Source organism: Magnolia sinica, chromosome 5 (genome assembly GCF_029962835.1).
Source record: "Magnolia sinica isolate HGM2019 chromosome 5, MsV1, whole genome shotgun sequence".
NCBI lineage: Eukaryota > Viridiplantae > Streptophyta > Magnoliopsida > Magnoliales > Magnoliaceae > Magnolia > Magnolia sinica.
The window spans coordinates 14,643,534-14,653,263 of NC_080577.1; the positions used below are offsets into that span (position 1 = coordinate 14,643,534).

The following is a 9,730-nucleotide window of genomic DNA, read 5'->3' on the forward strand; positions in this document are numbered from 1 at the left end:
TAAAAGAACCTTTTTAGCTTCAGTTTTCTCAAAATGAGGCTAAATCAAAATTTTAGCCTCCATTGTTTCCAACTGAGACTAAATCCAAATTTTAGCCTCAATTGCCTTCAACCGAAGCTAAATCTATTTTTAACCTCGGCTCTCAACAACAGAGGCTAAAGCCTTTAAAGTACACAATCAAGACTTTCAAGAACATGATTGTGTCCAACTATTCTCAGTTAAAGAAAACAACTAAATTACCCAATGTGACCAGAGTCTTGATCAAGTAAACTCTACAAGTTCGTTGAGTAACACTGCCAATCTGCCATTAATCACATCACTTATCCACGCAGTCTTAATAGTACTATAAGTGCAACCCTCTAGAAATTATGCCTTACTAATCCAGGGTTTAAGAAAGTACCACCAATGAGTCGAGGAATCCCATGACCAATTTACTCTCAGCAATTGGTATCTTTTCAGCATCCTCAGTTGTGGTTACATTGTGAATACCAGGTCCTGTTTTCTTCTTAATCCAAGTAACAATAGCATTCCTGTGTATTAAATTCAGAGAGCATTGGCACCAAATCATGTCAGCGAATTCACTGAAGATAGCATAAGAAAGGCTTGAATAGTGGGTGAAGTTACCAACTCCTAAGACAAACAGGAGGGTACCCATTTAACAACTGGGTGGGCCATTTAACAGGATCTACTGCTGACCTAAAGTATATTAGCTAATCAATGATGGTACATAAGACACTAATAAAGATTTCCATTTAGGTATCACCAAGTATCTAGAAATCAAATATTCAAATCCTATTGCTATGATTAGCTTGATCAATTAGAAAAAGATGTCAGACCAAAGATGTTAAAAGAATTAGTAGAAGACATGGAAATATGAAAAGATAACACTCACATTTTTCCAGCAATGGTCGAAGAATATGAAAGATGTACATCCCAGCTCTGCTAAGACCAACAAGATCACCAATATAGAATACTGGTAGGTTTAAGGAAACCATTTACTATTAAGAAACAAAATGAGTGATGTCAGGAAATTCCTTGTGGGCTTTTATTAGGGCCAAGAGTGATGTAATTGACTGGACAATGGTGTCACCTGCTTCGAGCGACTCAAAAATCAAATTTTGATTTATAATAGTACCTGATAAATCCACTTAAAAAATTGAAAGAACGACCACTGATCAGACGTCTGTGACAAGGTGTGACAAGCTGGGAATTTAAGTAGCAAAGCAAGAAATATGCGTATGCCAACATAAACTCCCAACACAAGAATATAAATCCAAAAATAGAAAGAATCTGAGTTCCGGTTATCTTTTCCTCCAGAACCTTCCTGCAATGCAGTTTGGGAAGCATGTATGAGTACAAGGATATAAAAAACTATTGTACAGCAATAGCAAAAAGGGACCATGGGTCTGCCACAACAATATGAAAATGTAAATTTCAAACATAATACTACACTCACATGTAGATATATGTTACAAATACTGAACTGAGTCCAAACCAAAAGAATCTAATAAACAACCTTGAGATCACCGTGCCTCTAGCTGTTGAATAAGCCCCAACTGTGAGCAGGACATCCAAGCAGCCTACAAATTCAGAATGGAATTTGATGTGAGAAAGACAGAAAAAGAAGTAGCAAAGAAAATATCCAAATGTGAGAGTTATTTTACTTAACCCCCATCTGCTTTGAGGCCCATCATATAAACGGTTTGGATCATTGAAATGTGACACGAGATCCAGCTGCTGCAGTCCCTACTTATAAAACCCCAATAACAAGTGCCTACTGAAATTCGAGGTAGAACTCTTCGCTATAAATACTGGGAAATTTCATCAGTTTCTGTCATTTCCTGTAAATTAAACAGAATGATTGTAAATCAATCTACTTTGCATCCAAACGCAACAACAATGTAATAATTCATCAACCAAATTTACAAGTCTGGTTTACAAACAAAATCCAAGGGCAACTCGAAAGCAATTGCAATACATAATTCCAAAGATAAAAGTATTAGTTAAAAGAGCAAATACTTGAACTTTCGGTTTACAACAAATACCAACAGAAGGGAAGCAAACATGTACCTGGACTTGCCAATCTTCATTCCTTGCACAACCATAAACTCGCATCATCTAGGTGCTTAGAGCACAGACACCTGCTGTGGTATTTAAGTTCTACGAATTATCATGAAAAGGTTCATAGCACTTATTCTCTTAAAAGAGTTACAATCTAATCAGCCACAAGATCTTCCTTCTACTATTAGAAGTCTCTCATAACCCATGAAGTATCAACTCACCATTTTACCGGATGCAAATATTAAAGCTGTTGTTTTCGGCTCCCTTATCCGCATTATGACTGCAGCAAAACGCTGTTGGAAAAAACAACTTGAGAAGGAAAATTAGTCATTATTGACAAAAGATACAATGCAATGAGGATTCATATAGGCTGAATTTGTGTCTGCCCTCAATCAAAGTGGGAATCAACTTGTGAACAGTTGGGGCATAAAAATAAAAAATAAAAAAATAAAAAAGTGGGCCCGAGAAAGTTTCAACTCCCTGTTGTTTTTAATGATGTGGCCCACTTTAATTTTGGATGTACCTTATGTTTGAGCTTGTCCTTAAAATGTGACATGTATTTAGTAAATCTGGCAAATCATTCAAAGTTGGCATTCCTGACATGGTCAGATTAATTGGGCCATATGTTACTATTAAAATATTGAATCGAATAACTTTCAAACATGTTATATAACATTGACTTTGATAACCGTGCATGACCAAAATCACTGCCAAATCAAATTTCTGGACACAAGAAAAAGGTGAATACCAGTTTTTGGGCCATAGCTTGTAGATCGATCCTTGCAATCAGCTTTATGGTGAGGCCGCAGCAGTGTAATTCGGCTGTGCTAGTTTCTACAAGCAATGTGGTGGATCCCAGTAAGACTATTTAAATTTGAACATACAAAATATTCTCTCCGTAATTAAAGAAGATTGAAATGGAGAGATTGGTGTTGGAATCGATGGTGTATTTGGTGGTGGTGGTGGTGTTGTTGTTGGCAGTGGCATTGCCTTCCACAGGCTTTCTTGAACGTTGACGACCTCTATGCATGTGGCGCTCACAGTACTTTTGATCCGACACCACATCCTTAGAGAATCACCATTTCTTTCCATCTGTTCTTCTGCACCTTCCTGGCTCTGGTTCCATGCTATTTCTATAGTCAAAGCACATATTTCTGCAACCAAGCCCTGAAATAGGAGAAGGAAAAAAAAAAATCATTCAAAGACAAAGATGACAAATGAAAAATAAATATTACTCTTCAAATAAGGGATAAACATGCCATCCTCCCTTGTTTCAGATTACAACTCTGATTACAGCCCTGTAGACGATGTACCATTCATTATACAAAAACTGCAAACCTTGCACTCTAGCTGCTTTCCTTTTCATTTTCCTTGTCCTTACCAAACTATGGAAGAAATATAGAACACCCAAAAGATGAACTCTCAAGCACATACATAAAGCACTAACAAATCAAAGCAGTTAGTTTAAAAGAAAAAAAATAAAAATAAAGTGAAAGGAAGTCCAAAGAACAGTTTTAGGGTGGATTTTCTATATTGCATACATCGAACTCCAAAAGGAAAAAAGCTACGGAGCCAAGAGGTGCAATGGGATCATGGAGATCAGTTTCTACATTCGCTACAATTGTGGTCATTAAGAGAATCTTAAAAAAACATATTATACCTGTAAACTAGTACTCGAAGCTTAGGTACATGATTTTACCTACTTCCATGCTATGCAATGGCTAGGCACATTCCATAGGTACTCCAGAACTTCGAAGTTCAGCAATGACACCCATTTTCTCCTTGAAAAAGCACTCCATGTTATCCATCTACAAAAAGAAAATCACAAGAATTCCAGTTCTGAATAAGAATACAAAGGCAATGCACAACAAGCATTAAGATGACATGCAAGTCCTGCACTCATCAGAACAAATAGATCCCCATGGACTACTTTTAAGATGCAACAGTGGAGTCAGTACAACAGACTGCTACCACACTGTCACAAGAGTTGCACCAATACTCGATGCCAGCTGCTGCTAAATACTATCAAATATTACGTGTAGCACAACTGCAAACAGAGAAACAACCATAAATTGTAAAAGATACAACTCCAATTCTAGTAGATGTTGAAATTAAACTACCAATCCTTAGCAGTCTGCCCAAGTACACAAAAGAATTCCTGTTCTAAATATGATTCGCAAAACAAGTTACAAAAAAGACAACCCCATATAGTGTGGAGAAGGCTATGTTGATGATCATATTACTAACATATTTTGTTAAATTATAATTTTAGTTATTATTTTAATATAAATTATTTGGATATGGCTGGCCATTTTTGAGACAGATCTAATACCCACGTTGCATGATATTGGACACAGGTAGCCATGTCTAACTGCACAAAATCTAAATTGAAGCAATGACATGTTCAGGTGAGGGAGCAGTTGGGTTTTTAAAAAAAAGCGTAGAACATTTTCAAAAGCAATTTTAATCATGTGCTTAGGGATCTACTTCCCATCTAGATGAAATCAAATTTCCACAAGGCAAAAGAAGATGAAAAGAAAATTTTCAAGTTATAAGAAACATCACAAGTAACTTACAAATATCACACCAATAGATAGTTCAGCCCAAATACATTCATCATCCATTCACCAATATATATATATATATATATATATATATATATATATATATATATATATCATAAGTTTTTTTATTTTCATTTACATTCACAAATACATTCATCATCCAACTATTAACAACATTTACAAAAAATAAAATATATCCAACCAACTCTTAATAATAATTTGCAACTTAACCTGCTAAGAACCGTCATGCACTGCAATGTCTTACGGCAGAGCGGGTTCTGAGGAGTTACAAGTTGACCCTGACAATAGCATATAAATGAAGCGATAAAGATATAAATGATTCAAGATTAATTAAAGGTTTCGAGAACTTACATCCACCTCACTCTTGTTGCCAAGTAGTCCTGACGAAAATGCATCCACACTACGAGAAGGGGAAAAAAAAATTGTGGCTGCAGCCGCTGCACCGATACGGTCTAGTATGAACGGCTACCTACGTACCCAATGTTGGAAGATTGGGATCAAGAAACTACGTAGTTCTTACTATTTGGCATATTTCTTTCGATATCGTCGTGAGATTTTCAAAATCTCAACAATATCTCTCCTTGACTAAAAGTAACCAATTATAGCTTCAAACTAAAATTCAACCCTTAAAATAATTGAATTTTGGGAGAAGAAAAGGAAGAGATGGATTAGAGAAATCTGTTGTAATACAATTCGAGGGAGGGATGAAATAGGAAAGTAGAATATACCTCAGTGGAGGTGAAACAGAATACAGGACCTTCCGTTTAAAGGTGATGGTCGATGGACGATGACGCTCCAACGGCGCAGGGAGGATTTCTCGATGGGTTCGGGCATGTTCGCCATGAACATCACATAAGAAATGGCCTGGATCTCATGAATGGCTGCCCTGCTGTAGCAGGTGTTGAGAGGCCCCCTCTCCATCTCACTCGAGAGTCTAGAGATAGTGTTCCTGACTGCTATCTCCAACGTGCGTTGTGCATTCCAATTACTAGTGCTTACTAAGTGAAATCTGATTAATAGCCAGAGTAATCTATCTTCAATTCATTACAAAGCTCTAAATGTTTTGGGATGAAAACTCGAAAATATATCTAGACTGGATAGGGCCCGTACCTGTTTGGACTCAAAGCCCCAACAAGTGATTGGATGAATTAGAAGAATAGTTTTCTTAAAGAACAAAAGATATATTCAAATTCTAATGCAGCAGCAATAAACCAGACTAACAATGGTATACATGCATTAAGTCTACTGAAGAATGCATGCCACTACATCTATTGATTTTGTAGAAAATCTGAATCAGGGACCTAAATTCCTACAGACTGTCACCTCCAATTTGATACAAATCACAAAACTATGTCGTGTGAGTCTCGAGAGGACTGGTCTTGTGACTATTTGAACCAGGTGGCCTAAAAAATACACATTTTTGTTTCAGGAATTTTATCAAACATGTGACATGCTTGTTGCTCATTGGAATTCCATCAAACACATTTGCATAGATCTTGCACACATGTTCCAGGATGGAACATGTTGCATAGACAGGCTGCCTTACACGTGTGGGCTTAGCAAAGCTCCCACACCATTAAGTGATTTGGGCAGACAATACCATCATCCAAGATTCAGCTCAACAACATGCACACAATATTTTAATGAAATTGCATCATTGCCACTATCAGCACCACCCAATGACCAAGAACATGGATATCCATGTTCTAGCATGAACAAGCATACAGTATGAACCTACAAATGCAGGTATACATGACCAACCGATTCAAGCAGATTGAAGAGAAGTTCATGCAAAGATATTTCACATTCCAGTTATATCATCTCCATCTTCAACAACACCTGCATATACAAGAAATTATATACAATATCAAGTTTCAAAAATAAAAAAACCACAAAAAAATAAATAAATAAATAAATAATCAAGAAGAACATTTAAAACAAAAAACAAAAACAAACAAACGCAGATCGAAAAAGGACACCGAAGGGAGATGATTCTAATAATATGAAAAGGCGAAGAAATGGCTAAAATCAAAAAATCTAAAGAAAAAACAGACGGACGGTTCTGATTCAATTGGACCCAGATAACAGCAAATCTGGAAACAAATCCACCCAAACCACCCATTTACATAAACGGAAACTCAAAATCGGTTAAAAACCGCCAAACCCAACGCCGATTTTTTGCATCAATGCCTTAAATCCCTCGAAAAACTTGAAGAAGGAGAATAAATCCAATTCCAGCTATCAAAACCGGTTTCCTCGAGCAATATCGGATCGGGAAGAAAAAAATAACTGAAAGGATCATCGATCATAAAACATGAAACTGGAGAGAGATCGGAAACGAGATTTCATACTGTATAATGGAAATCACAGTGGGCGACGGAGCTCCTATCTGGACAGAGTCCGTCCTTGCAGGGCCGCGTCCATCTTAAATGGTGGGGGCCACTCATCTACCGTCTGCATGTGCATGTGTAGCTAGCAATCACTCATCATATACTCATCCAAAACCACATTTCCAAAGCCACAAGACATCAGAGAGAGACATCCACAAGCCCCGATTGTTTCAATGGTGGACAGGCATTAATTCAACAGAAAGTGGTGTGGAGAAAGAAAAACTCACCTATTTGAAGATGATGCTCAATGGAAGATGACGCTCCAACGGCCTTGGGAGGATTTCTCGATGGAAGATGAGATGGAAGAGGAAAAGAGGGAAAGAAGGAAAAGAGGAGCGGGCGACGGATGGGTTTCCTGTTGAAAATAAGATAAAACTTTCAATCTATATACTGTGAGTTTACCATAATTTATAACACAAGCTCTATTAATGGTCGTACATGCATGGGACCATTTTCTGCATGGTTAAGATTTTTTACATAACAAAATTATAAATATTTACTATTTGCACTTAGAATGATTATTTTGATGGTCTGGATACTCTGTATCTCATCCATTATTGTTATGGACGAGTCACCACTATTTTATATAAAATACAAGACTTACAATGCAAAATTGGATTCAAAACGGTAAGTTAACTTTTGGACCTGGCATCGCTCTATGGGCCCACCATGATAGATTTATTTCATCCACGCCGTCCATCCATTTCATGACATCATTTTGTATAATATTCCTGTAAAGAATATTGAAATAAATCTTAGGTGGACCACACAATCAGAAAACATTATTGATTGGACGTACATGGGTGAGCTTTGGATTTAAATCTTGGGTGGACCACACAACCTTTGGATTTAACTCGTTCTTTGGATATTGCCTTAAAATGATCTCTCCAAATGGATGGAAGGTGTGGATACAAAACGTACATGATGGTGGGGCCTACGGAGTTTGCTGACGTCACTTCAGTAGCTACTCTCCAGACCCAGATTTCCTGTGAAAGGCTTTCGCAGGAACTTCCTGTGCAAGAATGCTGGGTGGGGCCCATCGAGATATTTTGGAGAAATACACTCCGTTCATCTGTTTTAAGAGATCATTTTAGGACACGTGACTAAAAATTAGGTGGATCCAAAACTCAAGTGAGCCACAAGAGAGGAAACAATGGGGATTCAGTGAGCACCGTTGAAACATTCTTATGGACATGAAAATTTTGTATCAGGATATTTTTTCGGTTCTTTCACTTTATCCTATTGAGAGTGACCTTATAAACGGTTTAGATGGCCCATAGACATCAGAATGGAGCCTAAGAAGGTTTCAACGGTACAAATTTCTTTTCCCAATTTTCTCTCTTGCGTGACTCAATTGAGTTGTGGATCTAACTCATTTTTTTCAGATGCCCTACAATGAGCTATAAAAATGTATGAACAGGGTGGATTGATCAAAAACATTACAGTGGGCCCCACCCAGCATCCTTGCACAGGAACTTGCTGCGAAAATTTTGGCAGGAAATCTGCATCCCTAGTCTCCCCGGAACTGGCCCCTTGGCTGTGGTCGGTGCTCTGTGGGACCCACCATAATGTATGTATTTCATCCATTACCTTCATCCATTTTTAAATATCATTTTAGGAATTTATTCCAAAAATGAGAGGTATATAAATCTCAGGTGGACCACACCACATGAAAACAATAGTGATTGGATATCCATCATTAAAACCTCCTAAGGCCCACTGTACTGTTTATTTGACATCCAATCTGTTTATTAGGTCATGTAGGCCTAGATGAAGGGGGAAAGCAAAAATCATCTGGATCCAAAACTTTTATGGGCCCTAAAACGTTTTTAATGGTTGACGCTCATTAAACACTGTTTCCTGTAATATGGTCCATTTCAGATTGGGATATGTCTCATTTTTTGGTCTCATGCCGTAAGATGATCTTTAAAAATAGATGGACAGCATGGATGAAACACATACATCATGGTGGGGCGCACAGAGCACCGACCACCAGCCATTGGCGGGTGCCAAGGGGAGTAGCCAATCCGTTCCCCTTATTTGTAGCGTGGTCCATTTAATCTTTGGATATGATTCATTTTTTGGATAATTCTCTAAAATGATCTCGAAAAATGGATGAACGATGTGGATTGATTCCAAATTTTCAATAAATCCAAAACTCAAGTGGAACATGCCACATGAAACAGTGTGGAAAAATGATTTCCACGTTGATACCTTCCTTGGGCCCACAGTAATGTTTATTTGCCATCCAACCTGTTCATAATATCAAAAATATATGAATGAAAATAAAACACAAACATCAACTTGATCCAAAACTTCTATGGCCTCGAAGAATTTTTCAATGGTAGAGGTTCAATCACACTATTTCCCATGATTTGGTCCACTTGAGATTTAGATATGCTTCCTTTTTGTTCTTTACACCTCAAAATATCTATTAACATGGATGAACAGAGTGGATAAAATAAATAAATAATGGTGGACCCCACAGAGTTTACTCTGGTAAGGGTAATGAGTAACTCACCTAAATATAGTAAAGAGGGAAACATTCATAATCATATATTGGGCCTGCCTAAATGTGATTCACATATCCAACCCACTCATTATGTGTGTCCCACTTGGATGAGGGGTCAGACCAAGTTTCAGCCGCATCCAAAACTCATGTGGGCCCCACCAAGTGCTTTTATATTTTTTAGG

The 9,730-nt window shown here is 37.5% G+C and overlaps 1 long non-coding RNA gene across 1 annotated transcript; it reads right to left on the reverse strand.

Annotated features, from left to right (window-relative positions):
- Positions 1-1,228: 1,228 nt before the first annotated feature.
- On the reverse strand, positions 1,229-3,886 carry LOC131247228 (uncharacterized). Its single transcript, XR_009171576.1, has 7 exons — positions 3,761-3,886; positions 2,810-3,228; positions 2,585-2,630; positions 2,283-2,354; positions 2,071-2,160; positions 1,670-1,841; positions 1,229-1,580 (listed from the first exon to the last, which is right to left on the reverse strand). It is a non-coding gene; the product is annotated as an uncharacterized LOC131247228 (long non-coding RNA).
- Between the last annotated feature and the right edge of the window lie 5,844 nt (positions 3,887-9,730).